This window comes from Sinocyclocheilus grahami, unplaced genomic scaffold (genome assembly GCF_001515645.1).
Source record: "Sinocyclocheilus grahami isolate Dianchi unplaced genomic scaffold, SAMN03320097.WGS_v1.1 scaffold338.1, whole genome shotgun sequence".
Lineage (NCBI taxonomy): Eukaryota > Metazoa > Chordata > Actinopteri > Cypriniformes > Cyprinidae > Sinocyclocheilus > Sinocyclocheilus grahami.
Window position 1 is genome coordinate 1,048,811 of NW_015505517.1, and position 14,349 is coordinate 1,063,159.

Here is a 14,349-nt window from a genome sequence, read left to right on the forward strand (position 1 = left end):
ACACCACTCAGTTGCGGTGCGGAACGAGCCTCAACAGAAGATTGCGCTAAATCTTTCAAATGTATTAACAAAACTGCATTATGAAGATAGCCTGAAATAGCCTATTTCGCATACCAATAAATAAAAATAAGTTACAAGCGTTTTAATGTGGTAAAATCACATCAATGAATTCTGGTGGACACTTGATACCGTGAACTTTGACCATGGATATGGTGAAGTGTGATATGATATGGTAATTTCCTCTAGTCCTGTCATAACTTGTAAATCTCTGCCACACGCAGTTAATCTAGGGGCGGCTCCGGGAGGGCGCGGCGGCCAGTGACTCGCGATTCTAATCTTTATATCCAAAAACAGTTTTTTGCCAAAGTACAATCAGGCAAAGTGCGCTATTAGGACACTACCAGGTGTTTGCATGTCTCTCTCTCTCTCTCTTTCTCTCTTGCGTCTGTTGCTAACTTCAGTGCTCTTCTTTCTCTTTGTGCGCGCAGTATATCAGATCGATAGGCTGCGCAGCGCGTTTACAGCTGATCAAACAGATCTCTGCTCTGCGCTCTCCAGCTCACATCACCTGCTGCCTGCATGCTGTCGGTAAGTGCCATTTCTAACTACCGTGAAATCATAGTTTCCTTTCATTAAAAATGTGCTAAATTAGTGCTAGTTGCCACTGTCTTGAAAAATGAAAGAGATACTCAAAGTTTACACTGTTTGAAGGATTATGATTTTACCCAAGTGACAGTAGGTATTTTGCCGGAAGCTAAGGCTACCATTGCAATTTCTAAGGAAACCAGAGCGTTAATTGTTAGTGTTCATGTGAGACAAAAGGTTTAGTAAACAAGATGTTCTTAAACTTTAAACACTTTTGAAATGGCTAAGGAGTGCGCATGATGCCCAAAGATGTTGCTTCGTTAAGCTGCTGACTAGGGTTTTAGAGACAGAGAGAGAGAAAAACTTTATGAAACTTGTTGCAGCGGATGAATGAATTTAATGATTCGATGTTTAGGTGATGATAACCCAAGTGTGCTTCAATATAACCATGCCCGGGACCCCAAAAGAGCCACAATGGGGTGCTAGAAAATATCACATATAAAAAGTACAAGCATGTTATATAATAATTTTATGTAAAAAAAAAAATGACAATATAGTTTTTTTTATCCTTTCTTCTATACATCAAAAAATGAAATCTAATAAATAATATATTTTTATTTATTTATAGCAAAAAGAGAGTGTTTCAAATAACATATTCATTAAGTATGGTGTTAAAATGACCATCTGTTGGGGGTTAGTATTCCTGTATTGCTTTTTTGTATCTCAGAGGCCAAGGGCAAAACTTCCAAAATATCTGTTCTGCAGATACATCATCTGAAACCACAAGCCCATGTAACTAAAACAAGGAACTGCTACAACATTCAGTTGTTCAGAAGTAGCATATAAAGCAATGTTTTGTGAGTGGTGGTGCTAAAAACCCTTTAGAAACAAGTTTTTGAGGAACAGTTGTTTGTCATCTTTGTTTTCTGTGAACCTTTCTGCACACACTATGAGTTACATCTACACTGCCAAACGTGGACAAATTTATGTATTTTAATGATCTTTAAACATTCCAAAGGCTTATGCTTAAATCCATGAAGTTAGTTCATTTAGCAGATAAATACAAAATGTTTCCATGTATGAATGTGTTTTCACGGGTAATATTTAACTTTTTTTTTTAAAGCATGCAAGAGTTGTCTTGGCAAGTGTAAAGTGCAGCTCAGTGTAGTCAGGTTGATTCAGTCTTATGTAATGTTTTTCACTTGAATAAAACCAGCTTATGTAGATACCACGATCTTTGGTTACTTGACAAAACATTTTTTTAGAGGACTACCTGTACATCCATTTTCATTCTTCTCTCTGTCCCTCATGTTATAGAACTTCATATTTTCATCATAGCTTCATCAGTTATTTTTTTCAACACTTTTTTTTAAATCCTCCAAGTTATTTGCCTTTTTAAAAATCCTTTTAAAAAGTGCCATATAGAACATACTGAAAATTGCCGGGACACATTACCTCTTCAGTTCATGTGTCTCAGGGAGACACCCAAGAGAATTTGAAGGAGGGGAAGAAACACTCTTTATCAGTTTAGACAGAGGTCCTTGTCCTCTTGAGCAATGGATGAGAACTCACACTGAACAGAATGGCCTGTTATCATTCAAAATCAGTGGTATTTGTACAGATGCCATCCTTTTAAAAACAATAGACTATTATTAATTTAACATATGCACAAATAAACCATTTGCTGTGTTTACTTATAATTCCTGTAAAATACTGTTTTTATGAAAAAAACGACCTGAGGTGTAATGTCTTTTTAGCATTTAAAATGAGATATTGCTGGGGTTTGGGTTAGCAGCAGGAGGTTTTAGCCATGGGCACAGCAAAAACACACACATATGCGAGTGGACTGTTCTGTTGACAGGTTTGTGTGACAAGTGATAGGAGAATTGGATCAAACTTTATAGACTGTAATCAGTCTGTGTCATTTAGTAAACTCAGAAATCATGCTCTCTAACTTTCTCTCTTCTTGCGCCAGATAACTCTCAGTCTAGGATTTTAGAAGGCTTTTTCTTATCATCCCTCACTCCCTGAAAAAGAAGCGAGCCTCAATTAGGAAAGCATGAATAGTGTCAGCGATCGGAGTGGTTTCAAGCATGAAGAATGTGCGTATCTACACAGATGTGTGTGCATAATTATTTGTGTGAAGGTTTACTACAAGTGCAGATACAAGGCTCAGTTACTAGGGTGATGTGGGCGTTCATATGTCCGTTGTGATATAAATGGAAACTTAATCCTTGTGTAAGTTCAAAGAAATCTCAAGTTGGCAGGAGGACCTTATTAGGATGGAGAAAAGTTCTCCCAGGGACTGTTTGTGTGTGTGTGTGTGTGATTTGTGTAGGGGTTTCTTTGTCCTGTCCTTGGCCTTTTGTTCGGTGGTATGTGTGTCTGGATTGTAGCCAATCGGAGCTTTACAAGAGCGGCAGGAGGAAAGTGCTTTCTCCGTCTTCCAATGAAATTTTCATTCAAAAGTTGCTTGAGTAACCATGACCATACTAAAAATGGACCATACTAATATAAAAATATGTAAAACTGTTATTATAAGTGTTATAAACCTAAACTTCTGGTATGGTTGCATGTGTGATTTTATATGGTGAAATATAAGGAGCAGTCTGTTTATTTTAATGGGGTTTTGTGCTCTTGTACTTAGACCATCTGTTGCACATGTGTGTGTGTGTATCATATTCCAGTGTGTTTGTCAGGAATGTTTTCCGAGGAGTCTGTGTAAGACAACAAGCAACAATATAGCAATAAAACAAAACAAATATTATGAATTTTGAAGCCAAATATTGTATGAACTGCATTTTCCCATAAAGTAATTAAATAAATAAAGTAAATTTCCCTTTTCAGTAGAGACAGAGGCAGATAAAGAGGGAGGCGACGTCTCTTCTGCCTCATTTGAACTCATTTTATTCTCAGAGAGGTCTTAAATGGTTGAATAAATTGAATGGCAAAATTGCAATAAAACATAAACAGTATTTTAGAGTTGTGCTTTGAACAACAGTGCACCTGCTCCAGACAGGTGCTTATGCGGGATGTTCATGTTCAGTTCCAGGGTTCCAGTGGTTTTAATAGTGTGATTTACAGGCCTGGAAACATTATGGAAATGTTTTAAACCCATGGAACAACAATGAGCATTTCGATAGTGAATCTAATATCTATGTTGCATAACTGTAACATGTTTCATCAGCCAAATTTGTTTCTTTTGAGTGAATTTGTTATGAAATTATTTTTAACAATTCTCAATTTAGTAGCATGAAAAGCTGAAAAGGTCATAGAGAATCATTGTTTAGAAAGTGTGGGAACCCAGTGTTCTGTACTGCTATCATACACCCCCTGCCTCTCGCTATCCCATTCTAAATGCTGTACTTGTGCATTGTTAAAAATGAAGAAAATCATTAAAAAGCATAATATAATATTATACTTTATATACCAATGTTCAAAGATTTTTTTTTAAATAAATGATAATTTTTTTCAGCAATGATGCATTAAATTAGTCAAAAGTGAAGGCATTTATAATGTCACATGATTTCTATTTCAAATAGATGCTGTTCTATTGAACTTTCTATTAGAGATGCACCGATTGACCGGCCAGGGACCGGAATTAGCCGGTTTTCCGCATGATCGGCCCTGAACGGTCAGTTTGCCGGTGTTCTGACGATTTTTGACGATACCTGCTCAGATTGTGCTACCTCCCATTAAAAAGATAGGTAGCACAAATCGATAGTGAAAAATGCTACCTATCAGATTGTGCTACCAGCATCTTATTCATGTGGTTTGAGACTTTTTTTTATGTCCATACCCCTACCCTAAACCTACCCGTCCATACCTACCCTTACCCTAAACTTATTCTTAAAACAATGCAAATATATTTTTGGTAGCACAATCTGATAGGTAGCTATGGTTGCATGTGTGATTTTATATGGTGAAATATAAGGAGCAGTCTGTTTATTTTAATGGGGTTTTGTGCTCTTGTACTTAGACCATCTGTTGCACATGTGTGTGTGTGTATCATATTCCAGTGTGTTTGTCAGGAATGTTTTCCGAGGAGTCTGTGTAAGACAACAAGCAACAATATAGCAATAAAACAAAACAAATATTATGAATTTTGAAGCCAAATATTGTATGAACTGCATTTTCCCATAAAGTAATTAAATAAATAAAGTAAATTTCCCTTTTCAGTAGAGACAGAGGCAGATAAAGAGGGAGGCGACGTCTCTTCTGCCTCATTTGAACTCATTTTATTCTCAGAGAGGTCTTAAATGGTTGAATAAATTGAATGGCAAAATTGCAATAAAACATAAACAGTATTTTAGAGTTGTGCTTTGAACAACAGTGCACCTGCTCCAGACAGGTGCTTATGCGGGATGTTCATGTTCAGTTCCAGGGTTCCAGTGGTTTTAATAGTGTGATTTACAGGCCTGGAAACATTATGGAAATGTTTTAAACCCATGGAACAACAATGAGCATTTCGATAGTGAATCTAATATCTATGTTGCATAACTGTAACATGTTTCATCAGCCAAATTTGTTTCTTTTGAGTGAATTTGTTATGAAATTATTTTTAACAATTCTCAATTTAGTAGCATGAAAAGCTGAAAAGGTCATAGAGAATCATTGTTTAGAAAGTGTGGGAACCCAGTGTTCTGTACTGCTATCATACACCCCCTGCCTCTCGCTATCCCATTCTAAATGCTGTACTTGTGCATTGTTAAAAATGAAGAAAATCATTAAAAAGCATAATATAATATTATACTTTATATACCAATGTTCAAAGATTTTTTTTTAAATAAATGATAATTTTTTTCAGCAATGATGCATTAAATTAGTCAAAAGTGAAGGCATTTATAATGTCACATGATTTCTATTTCAAATAGATGCTGTTCTATTGAACTTTCTATTAGAGATGCACCGATTGACCGGCCAGGGACCGGAATTAGCCGGTTTTCCGCATGATCGGCCCCGAACGGTCAGTTTGCCGGTGTTCTGACGATTTTTGACGATACCTGCTCAGATTGTGCTACCTCCCATTAAAAAGATAGGTAGCACAAATCGATAGTGAAAAATGCTACCTATCAGATTGTGCTACCAGCATCTTATTCATGTGGTTTGAGGCTTTTTTTAATGTCCATACCCCTACCCTAAACCTACCCGTCCATACCTACCCTTACCCTAAACTTACCCTTAAAACAATGCAAATATATTTTTGGTAGCGCAATCTGATAGGTAGCATGTTTAGTCGATACACCGGTTCCGAGCCGGTCTGTTTTTACATCACACTTACGGCGATTGATAATGTATTTGTATCGTACCAGGGGGGAGTCAAAGATGGCTACCTGATCAGACGTGTTTTTACGAGCTCCTGCACCATCTGTGTTTAGACAGTGCAAAAATAACTTTTTATTAATCGTATGCTGCGTGTGTTATTTTGTTACGTCTTTGACTTGAAGTTTTCCCCTATATTGCGTCGCCATGGGGCGTAAACGTGGTCATTCGAACAACTCTTCGGCTGATGCTAAGGTGGCTAGCGTTAGTATTAACGCGCGCTCACCAGCCAGCAGTGGTCATGATTACGTTGTTTCTTGTGCGAGCGAGGAAGATACGTTTAGTTTAGCTGAAGAGGAATTCCCTGCATTGCCTATCACCCCGAGTAAATCGCCAGTCATAAAGAAAAGAGCAAGTGACGACACGCATGTGTGATTTTATATGGTGAAATATAAGGAGCAGTCTGTTTATTTTAATGGGGTTTTGTGCTCTTGTACTTAGACCATCTGTTGCACATGTGTGTGTGTGTATCATATTCCAGTGTGTTTGTCAGGAATGTTTTCCGAGGAGTCTGTGTAAGACAACAAGCAACAATATAGCAATAAAACAAAACAAATATTATGAATTTTGAAGCCAAATATTGTATGAACTGCATTTTCCCATAAAGTAATTAAATAAATAAAGTAAATTTCCCTTTTCAGTAGAGACAGAGGCAGATAAAGAGGGAGGCGACGTCTCTTCTGCCTCATTTGAACTCATTTTATTCTCAGAGAGGTCTTAAATGGTTGAATAAATTGAATGGCAAAATTGCAATAAAACATAAACAGTATTTTAGAGTTGTGCTTTGAACAACAGTGCACCTGCTCCAGACAGGTGCTTATGCGGGATGTTCATGTTCAGTTCCAGGGTTCCAGTGGTTTTAATAGTGTGATTTACAGGCCTGGAAACATTATGGAAATGTTTTAAACCCATGGAACAACAATGAGCATTTCGATAGTGAATCTAATATCTATGTTGCATAACTGTAACATGTTTCATCAGCCAAATTTGTTTCTTTTGAGTGAATTTGTTATGAAATTATTTTTAACAATTCTCAATTTAGTAGCATGAAAAGCTGAAAAGGTCATAGAGAATCATTGTTTAGAAAGTGTGGGAACCCAGTGTTCTGTACTGCTATCATACACCCCCTGCCTCTCGCTATCCCATTCTAAATGCTGTACTTGTGCATTGTTAAAAATGAAGAAAATCATTAAAAAGCATAATATAATATTATACTTTATATACCAATGTTCAAAGATTTTTTTTTAAATAAATGATAATTTTTTTCAGCAATGATGCATTAAATTAGTCAAAAGTGAAGGCATTTATAATGTCACATGATTTCTATTTCAAATAGATGCTGTTCTATTGAACTTTCTATTAGAGATGCACCGATTGACCGGCCAGGGACCGGAATTAGCCGGTTTTCCGCATGATCGGCCCTGAACGGTCAGTTTGCCGGTGTTCTGACGATTTTTGACGATACCTGCTCAGATTGTGCTACCTCCCATTAAAAAGATAGGTAGCACAAATCGATAGTGAAAAATGCTACCTATCAGATTGTGCTACCAGCATCTTATTCATGTGGTTTGAGACTTTTTTTTATGTCCATACCCCTACCCTAAACCTACCCGTCCATACCTACCCTTACCCTAAACTTATTCTTAAAACAATGCAAATATATTTTTGGTAGCACAATCTGATAGGTAGCATGTTTAGTCGGTACACCGGTTCCGAGCCGGTCTGTTTTTACATCACACTTACGGCGATTGATAATGTATTTGTATCGTACCAGGGGGGAGTCAAAGATGGCTACCTGATCAGACGTGTTTTTACGAGCTCCTGCACCATCTGTGTTTAGACAGTGCAAAAATAACTTTTTATTAATCGTATGCTGCGTGTGTTATTTTGTTACGTCTTTGACTTGAAGTTTTCCCCTATATTGCGTCGCCATGGGGCGTAAACGTGGTCATTCGAACAACTCTTCGGCTGATGCTAAGGTGGCTAGCGTTAGTATTAACGCGCGCTCACCAGCCAGCAGTGGTCATGATTACGTTGTTTCTTGTGCGAGCGAGGAAGATACGTTTAGTTTAGCTGAAGAGGAATTCCCTGCATTGCCTATCACCCCGAGTAAATCGCCAGTCATAAAGAAAAGAGCAAGTGACGACACTCGAGTTGATATCTCGACGCAACTATCAGGCATAACACAGCTGATCAGACAGCCGCTCAGTCGGAATAGAGAAAATGTCAGCTGAACTGAATGCCGTTGTTGAGAAGGTTACTAGTCTTGAGCGGCGTATGGATGATGTTGAATGGCCTGTGGCTCAGATGCAGCGGCGGATGGATGATATGGAAACATATTTGAGAAGACGTAATTTGAGGATAGCCGGGATTCCTGATTCTGCACATGAAGACATTCGGCTTGAGGTGGTCAAAATCTGCCAAAATGTTCTTCCTAGTGCAAAGGACAAACTCTCGGATGTTATTGACGTGGTCCATCATCTCGGGAAGTTGCAACAAGATGGCACGAAGCGTCCCAGGGTGACCATTATGCAGTTCTCCGTTCGCTCTTACAGAGATGCTGTTTGGAAGGCCGCAAAGAATTCTTCATATCTGAAAGAGAACGGTCTGCGTTTCATGGAAGATTTCTCAGCGGGAGATCGTGAAAGGAGAAGGAAGCTGTGGCCAGAGGTCCAAAAGGCACGTGCAGAGGGGAAGACGGCATTCTTCGTTGGAGGCAGAGCTTTCATTCAAGGGCAGGGAGAAATCATCCTGCCTAATTAAAGTGCTTTCATCTTAATCGTTGCCAGTTCTGATTTTGACTGATCTGTCAGGTGCACTTTTCAGACATTGATACGGGTTTGTTGTTTATATTTTAGAGACTGCCTCAATTTTTTGTTGCAGTTCTTTTTTGCAATTTTCATATTCAATATGGTGCTGCTTTTTTCAGCATTTTTTGATTTTGCGACCTATTTTCAAAAAGATTAGGGGAAAAATTTAGTTCATAGAACTTAAAGCAAGTTAACTGTTTCAGTGTTTGTGAGTTTTTTAAATGTCTTTCTCTGTTGTGTGCTTAAATGCCAGGGGTTTAAGAGATGTTGTTAAATGCAAGACCTTATTTTTGTTTTCTAGACAGTTTGGTTCTGACTTCGTGTTTTTTCAAGAGTCTCATTCTAAAGATAATGATGGTAATTTTTGGAAATCGCAGTGGGGTAGTGAGATATGGTTCTCTCATGGTTCGGAGCACTCTGCAGGGGTTTCCTGTTTAAAAAATTATTTTGCAGGGGATGTGTGTAATGACGATTCAGTGACGTTGGGATCCATGTGCAGCTTTATTAACAACCAGACAGGCAAAGTTCAGTCAACAGTATACAGGGGTAACGTAGGCAAGGCAGAATCATAACCAGAGTCCATGCAAAGGGTCGAGGCAGGCGGCAGACAGAGGAGAGAGTAAATCCAAAAACAGAGCAAGGTCAAAGAGGCAAGCAGCGAACGATCAGACAGGTCTAAACAATCCAGGTAGGCAACAGGTAATCAAACAAGGTATTAGTTCTTTTTTGCAATTTTCATATTCAATATGGTGCTGCTTTTTTCAGCATTTTTTGATTTTGCGACCTATTTTCAAAAAGATTAGGGGAAAAATTTAGTTCATAGAACTTAAAGCAAGTTAACTGTTTCAGTGTTTGTGAGTTTTTTTAAATGTCTTTCTCTGTTGTGTGCTTAAATGCCAGGGGTTTAAGAGATGTTGTTAAACGCAAGGCCTTATTTTTGTTTTCTAGACAGTTTGGTTCTGACTTCGTGTTTTCAAGAGTCTCATTCTAAAGATAATGATGGTAATTTTTGGAAATCGCAGTGGGGTAGTGAGATATGGTTCTCTCATGGTTCGGAGCACTCTGCAGGGGTTTCCTGTTTAAAAAATTATTTTGCAGGGGATGTGTGTAATGCCGATTCAGTGACGTTGGGATCCATGTGCAGCTTTATTAACACCCAGACAGGCAAAGTTCAGTCAACAGTATACAGGGGTAACGTAGGCAAGGCAGAATCATAACCAGAGTCCATGCAAAGGGTCGAGGCAGGCGGCAGACAGAGGAGAGAGTAAATCCAAAAACAGAGCAAGGTCAAAGAGGCAAGCAGCGAACGATCAGACAGGTCTAAACAATCCAGGTAGGCAACAGGTAATCAAACAAGGTATTAACGCTCAGAAATGTCAGCAGTAGCAAAAACAAGACTTCGCAACGAGGGTAAGGTAGGCACCGCTTAAATAGTCATGATGATGATAAGCACCTGTGCAGGTAATCAATATCAGGCATGGGGTGATGGGAAATGAAGTCCTAAAGAACAGTTAGTACTCCGGTGACGGTTCCCTCTGGTGGTGATCGGAGGGAGCCACAGAGGCTTGATTTGTGACAAGTAGTCAACCAATTTCACTGCTTGAATGTTATCATATTTCAGACTGCAGTCTCCCAACGACTGCTGATTTAACATTCCTGCCGTAAAACCCCATTATTAGGTTCCACTCGGATTGAGTTGAAAGCCGAAACGGAATAGAAAAAAGGAAATAATGTGATGAGAAAACATTCTCCACGATGATGGGAGGGACTCCCTGGTCACCAGCCTCCTCCTGGTCCTCCGCTCCTCTCGAACCACCAGCGGGCTTAAGCAAAGACACATGGAAAGTGGGTGAGATACGATAATTTGCGGTGACAATGTGTTGCACACATACTGTGATGAATATGGGCACTTTATTTGGTTAATTCTGAAATGTTATAATCTGAATCTTATTGTCGTTAATTATTATGGGTATAACTCTAGATCTGAGAATGATCAGTTATTATTTGTTTTGGAAGATAAGCTTACTTATTGGCAGTCTAAATTTCCAAATGCTTATTTAGTGATTGGTGGTGATTTTAATACTGTCCTGAATGAATCCCTTGATAGGTGGCCACCTGGTCGCCCATCAAACTCAAACACAGCTCTGAAAGCATTTATGCATAGGTTAGAGCTTATAGATATATGGAGGGTTAAAAATGCGAATGATAGAGTATAAACGTAGAGCAATAAAAATTCATCTGGACTTTCACAAATTGATTTTTGGTTAGTCTCTAGAAATGTTGATAAAAAGAATATCTGTATTGATATATCTGCAACGCCATTAACAGATCATAAGGCTGTTTCTATTAAAATTTTGCTTTCTCCTGAAGCTAGATTTAACAAGGGCTCTTCTTATTGGAAAATGAACAGTTTGTTGCTTAATCATAATGAGGTTAGATCAGAGCTGGAAAGACGTATTGGTTTTTATTGGAGCAAAGCTAAACAAGAAAATTAATTTGGTATAAATTGGGAATTGGAAAATACCTCAGAAAATGTAGTGCTAATTTGGCTAAACTAAAACGTCTTGAAGAAGTTAATATTGTTAGTGAAATCTCGTCTATTACCAAGATCTTACCTGAAAATCTGTCCGATAGTCAGAGAGCCTATTTAGTTGATTTGCAAATTAAGTTGGATGACTTGTCTCAATTAAGAGCAGAAGGGGCTTTTATAAGGTCAAGACAAAGGTGGCTTGAATATGGTGAACAGATGTCTTCCTACTTTTTTAAGCTTGAGAAAAATATGGCTAAGCATAATTCTATTTGTCAATTAAATATTGGAGGGTTGTCTCAGATAATGCTAAAGAAATTTCCCAATTTTGATTTAAGTTTTACTCAAATTTGTATAAATCTAAATTTAATCTAGCTGATCTGGATCCTTTCAGTAAACATCTTGGTAATGTTAATTCTATCAGTTATGATGAAATACATGTATGTGACTCGACAATTACTATCGATGAGGTTAAAGAAGCAATTTTACATTTAAAAAATAACAAGTCGCCTGGCAGTGACGGGATAACGGCAGAATTTTATAAGATATATTCTGAGGTGTTATCTCCGTTCCTCCTGCAAGTGTATATAGAGAGTTTAAATTGCTCTGAGCTTTCTGTTAGTATGAAGCAAGGTGTCATTTGTTTAATACCTAAACCTAAAAAGTTTAAAAAGACCTATCAGCCTCCTTAATAATGATTATAAATTGAAATTATAGCGTTATAAGTTGCTTTTGAACTCCATTATTGATGACAATCAGTCGGGTTTCATGAAAAATCATCATATTTTTAATAATATTATTGTCTTTGACCTCATTGATTACTCTGACTTTATTGAGGACGATAGTTTAATTTTGTTTTTGGACTTCTTCAAAGCTTTTGACACTATTGAGCATTCTTTCATTTTTTTTTAGTTTAGAGCGTTTTGGTTTTGGGCCCTATTTTTGTAATGCGATAAACGTTGTATGCTGGGGGAAATAGCTCAGTGAAATTAGGACATGGTACTACACAGAGATTTCTTTTAGAAAGAGGTATTCGGCAAGGCCGTCCAGCTTCCGTATATCTCTTTCTTATTGTAGCTCAAGCCTTCTGTCATTTTATTAAGGATAGTAAGCTAGAAGGAATTCATATTGCTGGTAGAAGTATTTTAATTAGTCAACTAGCAGATGATACAGCCTTATTTTTAAAAAACTCGAGCCAGGTTCATCAGGCAATTAAAAATATACAGTTGTTTTCTAATGCTTCAGGTTTGTACCTTAATATCAAAAAATGTGAAATATCAGTCTTAAAAAATTCCTCCCTTTTTATCTGCGGATGGTATTCCAGTTAAAGAAGCTGTTAATTACTTAGGTGTTGTCATTTCGAAAAGTGAACAAGATAGAGTTTCCCTGAATTTGAACCCTGCTTTTGAAAAGATAAAAAGTAAATTTAATCTTTGGTTATTAATGAACTTGTCCCTCAGAGGTAGAGTTCTTCTGTCAAAAGCAGAAGGAATTTCTAGATTAACTTATATTGCTTCAACCATATATCTAGACAATAAAACTGTTAAGTCTATCGATCAGATTTTATTTAATTTTTTATGGAAGAACCGTGTGCATTACATTCACAAATCTGTTGTCATAAATTCCCTTAAAAACGGTGGACTTGACTTTTTGGATGTCTTTACTTTAAAAAATACTCTCAAAATTAATTGGTTAAAATTTTGTTTGAATAAACCTTCTTTGTGGAATTTTATTCCTAATTTTATCTTTGACCAACTCGGGGGTCTTTCTTTTTTACTAATGTGTGATTATAAGATTGAGAAATTGCCAGTGAAGCTATCTGCCTTTCATGCTCAAGCTTTGTTGGCTTGGAAACTGATCTACAAGCATAGCTTTTCTCCGCAGCATTATTTTGAAAAGTATTTTTTTGAAAAGCTGGTTTGATAAGGGTATTGTCTTAGTGTGTCATTTGTTTAACACTCAAGGGTATCTGATGACATTTGATGAGTTTCTTGTACACTTTAATTTTCCTGTGACTCCCAAGGAATTCTCTCTTATTTGTATGTGACTCGACAATTACTATCGATGAGGTTAAAGAAGCAATTTTACATTTAAAAAATAACAAGTCGCCTGGCAGTGACGGGATAACGGCAGAATTTTATAAGTTATATTCTGAGTTGTTATCTCCGTTCCTCCTGCAAGTGTATATAGAGAGTTTAAATTGCTCTGAGCTTTCTGTTAGTATGAAGCAAGGTGTCATTTGTTTAATACCTAAACCTAAAAAGTTTAAAAAGACCTATCAGCCTCCTTAATAATGATTATAAATTGAAATTATAGCGTTATAAGTTGCTTTTGAACTCCATTATTGATGACAATCAGTCGGGTTTCATGAAAAATCATCATATTTTTAATAATATTATTGTCTTTGACCTCATTGATTACTCTGACTTTATTGAGGACGATAGTTTAATTTTGTTTTTGGACTTCTTCAAAGCTTTTGACACTATTGAGCATTCTTTCATTTTTTTTTAGTTTAGAGCGTTTTGGTTTTGGGCTAATGCAATAATGCAATGAAAACGTTGTATGCTGGGGGAAATAGCTCAGTGAAATTAGGACATGGTACTACACAGAGATGAAAGAGGTAAAGAGGTATTCGGCAAGGCCGTCCAGCTTCCGTATATCTCTTTCTTATTGTAGCTCAAGCCTTCTGTCATTTTATTAAGGATAGTAAGCTAGAAGGAATTCATATTGCTGGTAGAAGTATTTTAATTAGTCAACTAGCGGATGATACAGGCTTATTTAAAAAAAAACTCGAGCCAGGTTCATCAGGCAATTAAAAATATACAGTTGTTTTCTAATGCTTCAGGTTTGTACCTTAATATCAAAAAATGTGAAATATCAGTCTTAAAAAATTCCTCCCTTTTTATCTGCGGATGGTATTCCAGTTAAAGAAGCTGTTAATTACTTAGGTGTTGTCATTTCGAAAAGTGAACAAGATAGAGTTTCCCTGAATTTGAACCCTGCTTTTGAAAAGATAAAAAGTAAATTTAATCTTTGGTTATTAATGAACTTGTCCCTCAGAGGTAGAGTTCTTCTGTCAAAAGCAGAAGGAATTTCTAGATTAAC

At 37.1% G+C, this 14,349-nt stretch overlaps 1 protein-coding gene across 1 annotated transcript in view; it reads left to right on the top strand.

Moving 5' to 3' along the window:
• Positions 1–387: 387 nt before the first annotated feature.
• The window catches only part of LOC107602923 (estrogen receptor beta-2-like), a 35,760-nt gene continuing 21,798 nt past the window's right edge, over positions 388–14,349 (top strand). Inside the window, exon 1 of the mRNA XM_016295546.1 lies at positions 388–588. The gene's annotated coding sequence lies outside the window, so the exon portion shown is untranslated. The remainder of the gene's footprint in view (positions 589–14,349) is intronic.